Source organism: Perca fluviatilis, chromosome 20 (genome assembly GCF_010015445.1).
Source record: "Perca fluviatilis chromosome 20, GENO_Pfluv_1.0, whole genome shotgun sequence".
NCBI classification, from domain to species: Eukaryota; Metazoa; Chordata; class Actinopteri; order Perciformes; family Percidae; genus Perca; species Perca fluviatilis.
Window position 1 is genome coordinate 9498476 of NC_053131.1, and position 16591 is coordinate 9515066.

At 42.6% G+C, this 16591-nt stretch overlaps 1 protein-coding gene across 7 annotated transcripts in view; it reads left to right on the forward strand.

Moving 5' to 3' along the window:
- Positions 1–3185: 3185 nt before the first annotated feature.
- The window catches only part of numb (NUMB endocytic adaptor protein), a 51190-nt gene continuing 37784 nt past the window's right edge, over positions 3186–16591 (forward strand). For all 7 annotated transcript variants that reach the window (XM_039785881.1, XM_039785885.1, XM_039785887.1 and 4 more), the window contains exon 1: positions 3186–3331. The gene's annotated coding sequence lies outside the window, so the exon portion shown is untranslated. The remainder of the gene's footprint in view (positions 3332–16591) is intronic.

Below are 16591 nucleotides of genomic sequence, written 5' to 3' on the forward strand. Positions count from 1 at the left end.
GGAAAGCTCATTGTAGGACTGGCTCTAGTGGCTGTAATTCTGCACCAAGGCTGAATTTCGGGAAAGAGACTTCAGATACAGTATTAGGGGACCACTAAGGTCTATATAAAAGAGACTTCAGATACAGTATTAGGAGACCACTAAGGTCTATATAAAAGAGACTTCAGATACAGTATTAGGGGACCACTAAGGCCTATATAAAAGAAACTTCAGATACAGTATTAGGGGACCACTAAGGTCTATATAAAAGAGACTTCAGATACAGTATTAGGGGACCACTAAGGTCTATATAAAAGCATCTAAAAAGCATCATGTCATGGGACCTTTAAAGTGATGCATTAATGCATCACAAATTATATAATGTGTATTATTCAGAAATGAGTCATTCTGCATAATGAGTAATTTGGGGTTATTTTGTTGCAAACTTTTTGTTCTTCTACTCAAGTAAAAGTTTGAATGCAGGGCTTTGACTTCTAACTTCTAAGAGTATGTCTACACTTGGTACTAAAGTGAAAGATCTGAGTACTCCTCTGCAGTTCAAACACCATGAAAACAGATTTCCCGATGAACAACACATGATAAAGTGACCCATTCGGTGTAGGTAGGGTTAAAAATAAAGAAAAGAAGAAAAAAGTGATTAAGCGGTCGTGTAGCTGGATTTACATAAAGTGACCACAAGGGGGCAGAATATCCTCACAGATATGTAAGAGGCGCTCCAACAACATTTCATGACTGACAGGTTGATGTGTGAAGGCTTTGTGGAAAGAAAGAGTCATAAAGTAAAGAAGAATGGATTCAAGATAATAAAGAATAAAAAGAGAGTGACAGTGAAAAGAAGATAGAGACACAACTGTGTGTGTGTGTGTGTGTGTGTGTGTGTGTGTGTGTGTGTGTGTGTGTGTGTGTGTGTGTGTGTGTTTGTGTGTGTGTATGAGAGAGATATTCACGCCTCCAAAGAAATACACTGGCATGAGAACCATTAGCATAACAGGCTTGGCAACTTTGTTAGTTTGTCTTTTTCTTTGTCGGTTTTGTAACCTTCGAGGCCACGAAGCACGTCACCCTGCAGCTTAGGAGGCTTCTCAGCTATGCGAGGAATGCGAGTTAATGCTGATAAACCTCTGGCCCTTTGAAGGGGCCGAGCTTTCGTCATCAGGGGAGGAAGCTGTGGAGGCAGACATGGCAGGAGCTGGAGAAAAGACAGCGTTTAGTTACGAGTTTACTCTGTGCATTTCGATTTTTACGCGCAAAGATCGACTTCATATCAATTTAAGCATAAGAGTTGATGCAGTATAGATTAAAACTACCATACAGTATGTCATTAAAGGTCCCATGGCATGAACATTTCACTTTATGAGGGTTCTTTTAACATTAATATGTGTTCCCCCAGCCTGCCTATGGTCCCCCAGTGGCTAGAAATGGTGATAGGTGTAAACCGAGCCCTGGGTATCCTGCTCTGCCTTTGAGAAAATGAAAGCTCAGATGGGCCGATCTGGAATCTTCCCTTTATGATGTCATAAGGGGAAAGGGTTACCTCCCCTTTCTCTGCTTTGCCCGCCCAGAGAATTTGGCCCGCCCACGAGAAAGAGAAAGACATCATGCAACGTGGCAGTTGGTCAAGGCCACACCCCCTCCCTCCACCTTGCCACCCCCCCTCCCTCTCTCCTCAATAGCTACATACACAGAAATGGCACATCCTAAGGAAAGCTCATTGTGGGACTGGCTCTAGTGGCTGTAATTCTGCACCAAGGCTGAATTTCAGGAAAGAGACTTCAGATACAGTATTAGGGGACCACTAAGGTCTATATAAAAGAGACTTCAGATACAGTATTAGGGGACCACTAAGGTCTATATAAAAGAGACTTCAGATACAGTATTAGGGGACCACTAAGGTCTATATAAAAGAGACTTCAGATACAGTATTAGGGGACCACTAAGGTCTATATAAAAGAGACTTCAGATACAGTATTAGGGGACCACTAAGGCCTATATAAAAGAGACTTCAGATACAGTATTAGGGGACCACTAAGGCCTATATAAAAGAGACTTCAGATACAGGACCACTAAGGCCTATATAAAAGAGACTTCAGATACAGTATTAGGGGACCACTAAGGCCTATATAAAAGAGACTTCAGATACAGGACCACTAAGGCCTATATAAAAGCATTCAAAGAGCACCATGTCACGGGACCTTTAAAATTAGCTCCACCTCAACCAAATACAAAAGCATCAGGGTCAGTGGGTAGAGCAGGCGCACATATACTGAGGCTTATGCCTCGACGCAGAGGTCCGTGGTTCGAGTCCAACCTGTGATGATTTCCTACATGTCTCGTCTCCCCCCTACCCTCTCTCTCTCTCTCTCTCTCTCTCTCTCTCTCCCCTTTCTCACCTAGCTGTCCTATCCATTAAAGGCGGAAAAGCCCAAAAATAATCTTTAAAAAGTAGCATGCTACTTACACATTAACACTCATAGGGGGGGGGGGGCATTTTTCATCATGAGTAGCCTAGCCTACTTTTACTTTTGATACTTTAAGTATGCAACATTTAGCTGATAATACTCATCTTTATGTACTGTTCTGTTGCAATTTTACTGCAGGATTTGAACGTTTGTAGCCTACACTGTGGTATTTATCTGAATACTTCTTCAACAACTGATCTGAAGATACGTGTGAACACTTGTTCTAACCGCTGGTTCTAACCCTAACTCTTGTGGTGATGACTCAGTCCACACCGGTTGCATGGTATTACGTGATCTATGTACTTTGAAACGTGCATGGAGCTAGGACCCCAGAGGATAACTTCCAGATATCTTTTAAGTGACATTGTTCCCACTTTCCAAAAAATGGACAACCTGTTAGGAAGCACCTTGATAAGTTGTTTTAAATGGAGCATCAAATAGTGGTTTAGCTGCTGCCTAGACTCAGCAGGCTACAGTTAGTAGGCCTACGCTAACTGGACTCATTTCATTTGAGGTCTTTGCCCAACCTAGCAGCTGAGCTAACGTCTCCCTTGCAGTAATAAGTCTACTGGGCTCCCCAAAAAATGCAGTAAAAGTCCTGTTCGATACAGGTTGCACCGCCGACTATCGATCATCTCTAATCTGCGCGCGCCGGCCAATGAGGTCGCGCGGAGGCGGTCCGTTGCTAAGGAGGAAGTTTGGTTGAGTCTCCGTGTAGCAGCCATTCAGCGGCAGTGGCTGAAGCGATTGGACTGCGAGCGTCTCTCCCGACTCTTTCTGTGGAATTTGAATTATTTCGGCACTTGCACGGTTCGGGATACACAGGTGACGGCGTTCACGGTGCTTCTTCTGGGTCGCAGCGGTGATCACAGGTAGGTTCGAAAAATGTATATATTTGTATTAGCCTTCCCGGGTAATGCTTGTTAGCTCGCCGAGCTAAGCAGCAGCAGCAGCACTAGCTTGTGTTTTTTTTCGGATGCGGCTCACGCAGCTATGTTAGCTCCACGGCTCTTAGCTCCCCGTAGACCCAGTGACATGGCTTTGAGCTCGCTTTGCTAACCTGAGTAGAAGGGGAAAAAAAACATAATGAGCAAAATGTAAGCTGTGAGGGTGTTTACCATCCTTCACGTGTGATGGAAAAGGTCTGCCTCTGCGCTACCGAATGAGCTAAGAGGTTATTTAGCTAGCTAAGGTTAGGTAGTTGAGTAGCTACACTTACCTGGTTAACTTTGAGAGGTGAACGTTACTCAGCAAAAATAACGAATCAAACTCCGACTGAAACGATGAACTAGCTATCAGCTAGCGCAGTGGTTCCCAAACTTTTTCACGTCAAGGGACCCCTGAATTGTCACAAATAAGACCACGGACCCCCCCATCTGATAGGACTTTTGTTAGATGTTTTATTACAGAAAGTGTATGATTGATTAGATTTTATTTTTATTTCCGTGTCATGCATACGAAGTGCCCAGCCCTCATTTGCTTATAAGACGCAAACATTTCAGTTGCAGTGTTTTAATTAAACATTTTATTACATTTCACAAAATGCTAGGTTATTTCAAAGCTCGTTCCTAAAGTATCCCGTCTTCTCGTCCAAGCTTGGCAATAAAATCCGCTACAAAAATAGGTTCCTTTCTCTTAAAGCACAACTCCCATGTTTCCTAATCATCCATCCAGAAGAACTCATCATACATAGAGGTCATTTTAGTAAAAAAAAAAAAAAGTACATTCCTTATGTCCCCGTAAACAGCACAGTACAACAACAAATAAACCTCATTGTCATTTTCAGCTAGCAAGTCCATATGGAACCCATAACCATAATAGTAATACATTCTGTCATCGTGTTACTTCGGGGTCCCCGGACCCCACTTTGGGAACCACCGAGCCAGCACATCAATCGTCACATCCTTCTTAGATTGTTACACGGACCACTTGTGTAGTACCGTCGTCACTAATGCAGGCTGGCATTAATAACAAGTTGTATTCGTTTGCGGTTGAGTTTCGTGACATGGCAAGTTTGTAAAAATGTGTCCCAACAACGCAGTTACAATCGAAACGTAAGGTTAAATAAAGACAGCTGCTCCTATGTTCGGCACTTCTAGCCATCAGACAGGTTGACTGCCCCGAAGATATAAACTCACAGTGACTCACAGTTTATAACACTCAGAATTTTTGTAAAGTGTGATCATGTGCCCCAGATTCTCTTATATGGTAATGATATCCTAGCTTTTATGGGAGTTTAGGCCTACTTCTTAGCACAACTACAGAGCAAGAGATTTTCCAATCTGGTCTTCCCATCCCTGATCAGATAAACGTCAGTGGCCAGATTACCTTCCACATGCAGACTTTACAAAGACAGCTCTGTGATGGATTGTGTATTCGCCACAGCAGCTCGCCAATTTGACTGAAACATCCCGCTTTTTGGACAGCAACCACATTTGGATGCTCTTATTAGGCATATTTGTTGAGTCATTACTTTATTTGTTTTGTTAATGGGGTGGTAGTGGTGGTGGTGATGTTTGTGACTTATATAACACGATCTGAGTTATCCGTTTGGCATCGTAAGGTACATGCCACTGTTCGTGCCACTTCTTTCTATTGTGAGGAGAAAATCAGAAAGTTTTAATCTTTTTATTAAACTGACGGTACAGTTTCAAAGGGCTGCAACCAAAAATTATTTTCATTATCGACTAATCTGCCTGTTATTTTTCTCTAATTGCTTTGGCTTGGAAATGTCAGAAAATGGTGAAACATGCACATTACATTGTCCCACAGCCAAATATGAGGTGTTCATATTGCTTGTTATATAATCCTACCAACAGTCCTAACCCCGAATATATTTCATTTCCTACCAGATATATATGACAACGAAAAGCATAAAATCCACACATTGGAAAGCCTCAACCCAGCAAATATTTGGCATTTGGCGCTTGAGAAATCACTGAAATGATGAATCAATTACGTACCCAAAATAGTTTCAGATTAATTTTTCGGTGATCCCAATAATGGATTAAATGAGTAGTTCTCTAATGGCGCTAAGCATTTATGGTGATGGTACAAAGTGTTTCGAACCATTTGGAAATTGTATACATGTCTTCTGGAAGGGAATTTGATGTCTCTCCCATTAAAAAAAGAGATAAGAGTGAGTTCTTTCTACCCCAAAATTTTAGAAGCAACTCATAGCTTGACTCATCTAACAGAATGAGGGAGGCAAGATTGGCTATCTGCCACCGAAACCCACTGTGCAAGTCTGTCAGCTGTTTGAGAGAGCTGGTCTCTATCTAAAGCTTTGTGATTCAGTCCGTGGGAGAAACCGGCATTACTCTCAGCGGTTTGCGCTGTTTCTCAAAGGAGAGGCCCTTTCTTGGCAGTGAGAGCTGTACATGTGAACACCGAGTAGTGATGCAACATGGGTAGATAAACTTGCTGCGCGATGACGACGCATTCAAAGGGCTTCACTTTTTTGTCCCCTGATAGCAGCGAGATAGTCCAGCTTCCTGCCACTTATGGTGTAAGCAGAGCGAGCGTCAATGTCAGCTTAGCTTTCAGTCCAGCGGTAACTAAATGGATACGAGGTGACAAGAACGGGAGAGTTCTTTTACAGCATCAAACGGTCTGGATCGGGACAATTTGTCTGTGTCCAGCTCTTGACTTCATGCGATGTGGCTGTTACATTATTTATTTTATTTTTTTATATAAGCCACACACCCTTCATCTACACACTCTGCCACGGCGCTAGTGCTAGGGATATGCTTTTGTCCCGATTCGATTCTTTCATGATACATGGGTGCCGATTGGATTTGCATTGCGATTTTCATTTCTTGGGATTCAACAGTATTCTTTTCCTTCTTTTAACAAGGACAAAAGTTGAATAATACACTCCTAGAGACAATTTATCATGAGACCTTTCTAAAAATGAAATTGTTTTCTAAGAAGAGTGCACATGTCAGTCAGTCTGACATTTATTTCCAAGGGGCAGTGGTGGCCTAAATTTTAGAGAAGCGAGCTTGTGACCGGGAGGTCGTTGGTTCAGTCCCCAGACCAACAGGATCAAATCTGGGTGGGGAAGAGAGAGAGCAGTGCCTTGTCCCTCCCTCTTTACCACCACTGATTACCAACCCCCAAAAAGTGGTTGGTAATTTATTGTATTTTGATACTGATAAGTAAGTCAGCGGTACAAATATAAAAAAAGAGAAGCCGATTCTAGGGAAAAGAATCGATTTTAGAAATCGTTGCCAAAAAAATCACGATCTAGATTTATGTCAGCAAAATATCTCTTAAGTACAGTACTTGAGTAAATGTACTTAGTTACATTCCACCACTGCTTTTGGCTGCAGTTTCGATACGGGCCATTGAATGTGCTGGTTGATGTTGTCATCCACAACTTGCGGTTTTTGTCAACATAGAAGTGAGGGCCCACTAGGCACATTCAGAGTGATTTAATACAATGCTCAATTGTTTGGCTTATTTAGTTTGGTTAGTGGGGGGAAGGTGAGAATAAGGACACGTAAACTCAGGTGCACTGAGATGCCTGAGAGTAAGGTTCTCGTCCAAGTCGAGTGTTATCGTTCATTAGGAGTGAGAATGTAATCCAAATGTGTGTGTGTGTGTGTGTTTTTTGATGCCGTGAATGTCATGGGTTATGACAAAGAATGCAGACAAGTTACAGGAACCAGGCTGTAATTTGTTTTGACGCTGCTCTGCCAAAAACTCTAACCTTTTGGAATGATAAGTCACCAAAACACTGCTTAGTAAAAAAATAAATAAAATGAGAAGCTGCCATCAGTCTACTTCCAAGCCCTAGTGTGACTCCATATGAAATGTATACACAAATGCACCAAAATAAACATTTCTTCTATGGCTAAGCGCAGAGAAAATAGATTACCTGTTTATTAAATTGCCTCTAAAATGATTCTAGTGATGCCTTCAGAGGACAAATGTTCATGTGAGCATCATTAACACTCGGTTCCATGTAGGAATTGGTATCCTTTGCGTCAATAGAAAGAATGGCGTCCTCTCTGCACTTGTTAGGGCTCCATATGCTGAGCTGATTGGGACTGGATCCAACAGAGACAATCTGAGAAGATTCAACCAGAGGGGAGGTTTTAGAATCAGGATCTCAAATGTGCAGCTGACCCCATTTCAACATAAGTAGCCTAAAATAGGTTCGGTGGAGCTGCCGAGTTGGATTGAACTCGTTTGATGTGTTTGTTGGTACTGCTCACCAACCAACCAACCAACCAACCGACCGACCCTAACCCCTATCCTCTTCTACAGAGGGACATTCTTGCTGTTGGTCATGGCCTTTTCACATAATGGAACATCTGTTTCTGACGTAAAGCTGATTGTACACAAACCCAGACATACACAAAACGAAGACTAAAGGAGCGTCTTTGGCCATGTTTTAGGTTAGGATGTTAGGAAACCGGACACGTTTTTGATTCGTTGCACTGTTCGGACTGCTCCTAAACCTGAGTCTCCATAGTGTGTGCTTAGTACGACAACTAACCTCCCACAAACAGATCACATGTTATTATCTAGTCGGGCTGCTCGATTATGGGAAAAAAAAAATATACAATCAGGATTATTTCGGTCAATATAGAAATCACGATAATTTAACAGGATTACTCGTTGACTTCTGGAAAGATGTTGCAATTATTGAACTTAAAAAACAGTAGATAAAGTTAAATAAATCAACAGTTAAAAAAAAAAAAACCACGTAGACAACTGTGAAATTTGCCATAATACTTTTCTTATTTAAACTTTATTTTTTCATTCAGAACACAAGGACTCATTGGAAGCCGAAATCATAATCACAATTAAATTCCGATTAATTGCACAGCCCTATTATCTAGCACACTATCGCAATCAAATGTGGACTATATGAGCTGACAATGCATTAGAACAAATCAAAAAGCAACTCGCCGAATAAGCAACCACTTGCAGACTAGTTATGTTACCACAGTGCACTTAATCTCCCTGTTTTACACAAACCATGCAGTATTTGTATCTGTAGGTTGTTTCTTATTTGCAGTATTTGGCTTTGTCAGTGCTCATTAAAAAAAATAAAAAATATTACAGTGGGTGTTCCATAGTGTTTTACCGCTTTGAACACTGTTCTTTGAGTGTCCCCATTTGGGACAATATCTTTAGCTCTTAATTGGGTCCAAGGGGCATTGAGCTCCTCATTTTGCCCTGGCTGTTTAACGTGTGGATTAGGGAGGGCTCGGGGGGGTGCATCACTGTATGCAAGGAGTTGCATTTCGGGTTTGCCTCAATATCACTCCTCCCTGGGTATGTTCTGGGGCTCAGGGACTCCTTTTGTCTCGCTGGGCCCCTATAGAGTGATACCTGAGCCTCCTGTGCTGGAACAGCTCATGCTTTATTCAGTCCTGTGATCTCTGCTTTAATTAGGAGTGACCCAGGACAGGCTGACCGGTGGAGTATCTCACAGGGTGGGAACTTAGTTAGACATGTAAGACTTTGGGCTGAGGTGTGTACCTCACCAATAGATTACAAATACCTTGAATTGGGTATAAAACTAGGGAATCCGTTTTGGATTTGGCTTGTGAGGAAAACATCTTCCACCCTTCCTTGTTCTCTTGGTTCTCTCTTTCTGGCTCCTCAGGTCCACCAATACTAGGCCTACTGTATATTTACCACCAGTGTTTGAGTATAGAATTGAAAGATTTGTGATCTCGTCTTGAGGTTTGTCAACAAAAAAAAACGTTTTACCACATATTACCCAAACGTGTACAAGGCTCATCCTGCCCGCTACATTTGTAGTATGACTAAAAGCTTTGTCTGATGTGGGTGACACACAATCCGATTATTTTATTGGCTTTCTAAAACCATGTTGGTGTATCTTAGGCCTGCACGATTCGGGGAAAAATATGAATCAAATATGATTATTATTTTTTTTTTTAGCTTAGAATTGATATAACGATTGCACATTGTATCACCACAAGCCTGTAAACATAGAGGCTTCAATGAATGAAGAAAATAAAGTACATACTGGCCATTTAAGTACAGTAAGCTACCAAAAATAGTGACATATAACACATTGAACTAAATATGGCCCTGATACAGGCTCTATATGAACTCCTGGAAAATGTCTTTACATAATTAAAACATCTCAATCAACAAGCTGCAGCTACAGCTTCAGTCTCTAGAGAAGTGGAGTTTGTCAGATGCCAATTTAAGTACAGTATCAAGAATAGAATGATTTCTTAGCACACTCTTGAACTGCTTGCCTTTCATTTCTTCAGCTGGCCTTCAGCTGGCCTATCAAAATAAAGGCTGAAAATGTCCTTTTAATACTTTAAGTGTACGGACAGAATTGTGTCTGTAGTTTTGATCAAAAACTAGCAATCATTGAATGTTTTTGGTCTTTTTTTTTTTTTTTGCCATCTTTAAAGAAATGACTTAAATCATAATGTTGTCAGTGTCCTGATGTAGCCCTTTACATTCAGGCAGAGATTCAGCTGATAGTGTTACGGCAGCATTTTACACTGGCGCATGAGATGTTTTGATTGATTTTGTTGTTGTTTTTTAAGATTATTTTTTGGGGCTTTTCCCTTTTATTCGATAGTAACCGTGGATAGAGAGAAAGAGAGGGGGTGACACGCAGCAAAGGGCCGCAGGTTGGACTCGAACCTGGGCCGCTGCCAAGGACTCAGCCTACATGGGATCTTACTGGGTGAGCTAGAGGCCGCCCCGATTGATTTGTTTAATGTAAAAAAAAATTTAAATGAGGCATCAAAGGAAATGCAGCTTTGGTGTCAAGATCAAAACAAAGCTTTTGAATTGGCAGTCTGAACATTTAAATTGATATCCATCTTTTATCAAAATGGTCTCCTAAACATGCTCTCTCCCCTCCCAGTGTAACATCTCTTGTTTCTCACCGCTCTGAGAAGAGATCCGACTCTTCTGCTGACTTGTGGCTTTCAGGGAAGCTGTATGCTGCCCATATGGGTCTACTTGGACCGGCACCGGCTGTTGTGTAACTGCAGTGTTTCTGATCCAAAGTCCACTGGCTACTGCGCTTCTGTTAGATAACTGTAACGGTATGAGTAGGCCAGACGATTCAGAGTTATTTCATTATTGCAGAAGTGACTAAGGAGAAATTGCGTGTAGAGGTCTGTAAACTGGTTCAGATCGCTGTATTGTTGACAGCGGAGGGAAGAGCAGCACAGCAGCCTGATCGATGATGAACGTTCCCCAGCACAAGAAAGATGTCAATTATTAATGAGCTGACTATCATGTTCGGCCTCACGTAGAGGGGCTACGTTTTTGCCTATTAATCATTGCACACGCCAGACTATTGGTGAGAAAAAAAAAGTGAGAGGGAAAACATTTTTTGTTGTTGTTGGAGAGGTCACACAGTTACATTTACTTTACGTTGTCGGTCCGCATTCCTCTCCGATAATGTGAAGTACATTTAGACAGGTAGTTAAGCCTTTCTCCCTGGGTAGGAAGGGGTTATCAGCGGCGAGAACGGGTTTCCTGTGTGTTGCATCACTGTGCAGCAAGTACTGCCTTGAGCGCTGCAGCTTTTTGTTTACCACATAATTACAGGGACAGTTGTGTCAGCAGCATGCGTGTGCACATTTGTTCTACGTATGTTGCATATGTTTCATTGCAGAGCGATTGTAGAGAGAGCGTGTGTGTGCGTGAAGAATCTGAGACACATGCAGTCGAGGATTTGCTCCCTCCCCACCACTGCACCATTCCTCCACCACCAGGCGGTCTGCGGAGAGGGATGTCTGGCTTGCGAGAGGGCCACTGTGCTGAGTCGACAGGAGGGGAACAATTGCCTCGCTGTGCTGCATGTCCGTTTGGCCGCCTTCGCGCAGCATTTCAGCAAGGGGCACCGCCGGCTTTTGGCTCTGTGAGCCTTGTTGACCAGGCCTTTGCCTGCTGGTCACTGACCCGTTGTGCCCACAGTTGCCTGCAGCTCGTCAGGCCTCTGAGGGCTGCCGATTATCCCACAGTAATTGGCGCCTGGGCTCTGGCTGATCAAAGGTGCCCGGCTGACTGTAGAGCCCTGGTAATTTTCCATTCTCTGATGCTCTGCAGTCCTCTGTGCCTCTTCATGCTTGCCCCGAACCCCCCGTCTGTTGGCTTAATATGCCTGCTTTTCTCAAGACATGACAGGGCAGGCCGGTCCTTTCCTTGCCCACTAAAATACAATCTTCCTTGTTAAATGAGGTTTCTGTGTAGAGCTCAGTTTGTTTGTTTTAAATCAATAATGCTAAGGTCACAAGTTCAAGCCCTGCAGCCATTGTGTTTCCTACAGCCACGTGACATGGAAAAGCTTCCTTGAGTGTGACACCTACACCTCGGTCGTGTGCCGTGCAGGTTTTCCGTTCCTCTGAACTCTATACTCGCCGATGAGTGTCTGTTCTCTGCTTGTAGGTGTGGTGATTAGTGACCTCATGTGGTTTAGTTCTTGGTGGGAATATAAACCTATGTGCTCACAACCGTCGTACTCGCCCAAGCATGATTAAATGATACTGCCTTACGTGCTCCCTCATTAAAGGTCGCCCGAGCCCTAAAATGTAAAATGATTTTATTGCCAGCCTGGGTTCCATCTTTGGCTGCAGAGAAAGCGCTTAATTGGCCGGCTCCTTGGCTGTGTGTGAATGGACATGGTGAAATCACTTCTTATGTTCATATTACAGCCTTCTACTTTTGGACTCTTTTCACAAAAGTCATCTAACGTTTTTTGGAAAAAGAAGCCGTCTACCACGACTGCGAGACGAATTATTCCTGGCACTGATATGGCAGTACACCATGGAATAAGTTGCTAGCCTTTTAGAGAGCATTGCTTACAGAAACACTAGGCTCTATGAGGTCAGAAGAATCGTGGTGTGTTTTAAAGCGAAACTTGATATCATCTCATCCTTACTGACAGGAGTTCATAGTCTAGCCTCACACCTTCCCAGGTGCTTTCCAGGCTAGTTTCACACACCACAGAACTACAGAAATAGATTCTCCTACACCTTTTTGAAATGGCCCCTGTATTTCCAGAGGCAGTGCTGTGTTCACTAATCTCATTTAACCGCACAGCTAAGAGCTAACGCAACATTAGCCATTAAGACTTCCCATAGGTTTAAAGTAGCCGTGGGAGTCCTGTTAATAAATCTGCAGGTTAAATAGCCAGGCAGCACAAGCAGTTTGACTTAATCTGTTGCGTAACTTGGTATTCTACGGTCACTCTCGGCTTGACAGCCCAACCAGGGTACAAAGAGCGGAGCTCAGGTACGTGAAAAGAATTCCTGAAATGAGCAAGCAGCTCGACCGCTGCACTGAATCCTGCAGGTCCATTCACATTCATGCTCACGAGACCAGTTTGGTTGGATGGTTCCTGACGTCAACACAACCCCCCTTTGCATCACTTTCCTTTTTGAAGGTAAACGAAGGTACTCTTAAAACTGTGTGTTCACAGGAATTAGTGCTCGATATTGATCTATATTATTTATTTATTCACACGTCATTATTGTATCATTAAAACACAATTTCAGAAGGTACAATGATTATAGGTAGGCCGCTTGAAATGGGGACCCCCAAATAAGTTACTAAAAGCTTTTCGGAGGGGGCCCGATAACAACAAACATACAACAGAGAATATACAGACACTAAAAACTCAATTTACAATAGACACAACACACACAAATACCACAAAATACAGACACTGAAGAAAAAAATTAAAAACAAATCCAGTCACAATAGACTCAACACAGACAAATACCACAAAATGCAGACGACCCAAATACAAATACAACACTTATATAATCATATGTTATAAGCTACTTTTCCTTCAGGCTTCTCTTGAAGATGGAGACAGAATGCGACAATTTCAAGTTTGATATTGTAGGTTTGACTATTGGTGCTTTAACAAAATATTTACACAATGAGATTTTTGATGAATAATCATCAGTAATGTGGATGTAATGGCAAATAAAAGAACAGCTGGAACAGTCTGGTTAGTAAAGAAAATGACATCACTTTACTGTAATGTAGCACTTGTCATATTACGATATCCAAAATCTAAGACGAGATCTAGCCTCATATATCGATAATTATATAATATTGATATGTTGCCGAGCTCTAAAAGGAATCTGTGTTTATTCTCATTTTTTCAGTTTATTCTCTGTTTTAAGGACCGTTCAGCTGACCTGGAGGGCGAGTGAGACGAACAGAAAACGATGTGTGTGTGTGTGTGTGTGTGTGTGTGTGTGTGTGTGTGTGTGTGTGTGTGTGTGTGTGTGTGTGTGTGTGTGTGTGTGTGTGTGTGGGGGGGGGGGGTGTGTGTGTGTGTGTGTGTGTGTGTGTGTGTGTGTGTGTGTGTGTGTGTGTGTGTGTGTGTGTGTGTGTGTGTGTGTGTGTGTGTGTGTGTTGGCCTGGTCAGAGGGCCTGTGTAGTGATTGCATGTCTGTTCACTCAGCAGGAAGTTCCTTTTCCACTCCAAACCTCTCATCACTCCTGCTGCTGGATAAACACGGCTACTGACACACACACACACCAGCACTGTTAACCATTCACCAATAGTGTTGTTGGGAGGAAAAGCTGTATTATTGACAACACATTGACTGACTCAGCAGCTGGAACCATGGAGTGGGTTGATTGATTCTATTTTAGTAGTTCTAGTATTTTTCCATGTTTTCTCTTTTCTGTCTCTCTCCCCGTCTTTTTCACTCCTCTCCATTTCTTAATCACTTTCAGTATTTCATTCACTCTCTTTCAAATCCTTTTCACGCTGTCCCTTTTTATGTCTTTGTCTCTGCTGCTCTGCCTTAACTCTGTCTGTCACGTGTGTGTGTGTGTGTGTGTGTGTGTGTGTGCGCGCGCTGCCCTCTCACTGTTGTTCCACCCGTGTGTGTGTTTTAGGTGTATCAAAGTGACACACATGTTCTCAAGTGGTATATATGCGGCATTGCAAAGTGTCGAAGCCGGCAATGCGGCGTCTAAAGCCCCCAGCAGAATACATTTACCCCCGCAGCAATCTCTAGATGTTGATTAGGAGAGCAGTGAGGAATGACAGGCCTTCATCGCTCAGTAAACACTGTGAACACACACACACACTGTCATCATATGTCACAGCGGCTTTCCTCGCCTCTTATAAACTGAAATAGCCTGCCTAAATAAATAAATAAATGGTCCCATAAATAAAACTTTTATACAAACTGCGTATGGTTTATGGACATTAGTTGCTTCACTATTGCTCCTGTGACTACAGCTGAATTGATCCTGATTATTTAGCAGTATGGGGCTACAAAAGATAATTACTAATCTTGATTATCAAAGGTGAGGAATTTTATTTTTGGGCATATTGCATCTATATCTTAACCTGTCTCTGTTTTCATATTAGCATACAGGAACAGACTCATTTGCATCATATGTGGTGGCACTGTGGCTGACCTACTGCTACTGTAAAACGTGCCTGTGTGCTCTATAAGCTGTGTCTACCGAGGAAAGGAAGATGGTAATTATGATAATGGCAATAACAGACAGTCAATCAACTCATAGCGAAGTCAGCAGGCCAAGACCGTTACAAACTGTCAACTAGTAGAAACACCATCGCTATCCTCGTTGGTTCATTTTAAGACGCTACAAATTATGTTGAGCTATAAAAAAATAAAAACAAAACGACCTGAAAAGTCGGAAGTTAGAACGGAAGTACAGAGAGTTGTTGCCATGGAGAGGATAAACCATCTTGTCTAGTCACATTGGTGTAAACTGGCAGTTTTAAAAACGCTGCAGACCAGCGTATTGCAAGTAATTGAATGTTTCAAATCATCTCGTTGCATAATTTTGGTCTGAACTGGGCTTCGGTCATCCCTAACTGTTGCCACGATAGCCACCGCATAAAAGCATATTGTAAAGGGTCAGCAAACAGCCACCGACAGCCCTGTTTAACTTTCCCTTTATGCATTAGCACCACACATAGGATGGAAAAATGATCCCTATGCAATTAATTCCACCTGGATTGGCTCTGATGCTCATTGAGGAGCAAGTAAATTGGCTCACTGCATCACTTTTCATTCTTTTGTGGTTTTCTTTGATACCTAAAGGCCGTGTTATGCTTCTGCGTTGAATCAATGGTGTACCCCTGACGACCCCTCTGCGTCGCCGCGAACCCCCCTCCGAGCCCTCCGCCGTAGCTCGACGCAGACCGCAAGGACTGTGATTGGCCTACTGGTCCTGTGTGTTGATAGTCGGTGTTTCAAGCAGCCTACTGCAGGGAGTAGCAACATGCTAGTTCACTGACATCAGCTTTGCAAATCGACACATATTTTGGTTACAATGACGGGGTTATCTGTTTTGTAAAGTGTCTATATGTCGGTAACGTTTTGAAATTAGCACTTCGCCAGCAAGCAGCACTTTGTGGGCAGCTGTGCCAAAGTTTGCTTGCTATCATAACATAAACTGGCTGGCAGACACCTCGGACTCATCACCCCCTAGCGTTATGGCGGTGAAATGCGAAGCAACCCCGACGCAGAACTCCGATTGGGTCACGACGGCGTAGGAGCTACGGCGTAGGAGCTACGGCGTAGGAGCGACGGCGTAGCTACGGCGTGGAGCTGACGCAGACGCATAAAAACAGCCTTAAATGTGAATGGTGATTAACAGTCGTCACGTTTAATCAATAAATGTTGCTATTACTGTGCATTTGCCTGCAGCTGTCGTACCAGTTTATATTGCTGCGAGTCATTGTCCTGTTATTGTAGCTTCTTTAAAGAGAGAAAGTCATTTGGCACTCAAGGGAAGGGAGAAGGATGGGAGGAATAATAGGCAGGAGGATAAGCAGAATGGGGGCAAACAAGAGCCTCTGTCACCATTAAAAGAACACTTATATATAACAGGTAACAATCAAGCAGCATGTTTGTACTCACCGGGAGTTGTAAGAATAAAGGGATTTGTCAAATAAAAAGGGATTTGAACCTTATTTATTTAATGACACTGTTTTACATAAACACAGTAATCTGGCAAAAGGCTTCTCTCAGCCCTGTTCAGATACTTTGTTAGATCTTTGCTTACAGCGATTCTGATCACTTCCTTGAGAATTAAGCCACACTTTAGATTGGGTTTTACATTGAAAGCATTTTTTTACAGTTAGTGGCGTATGTCAG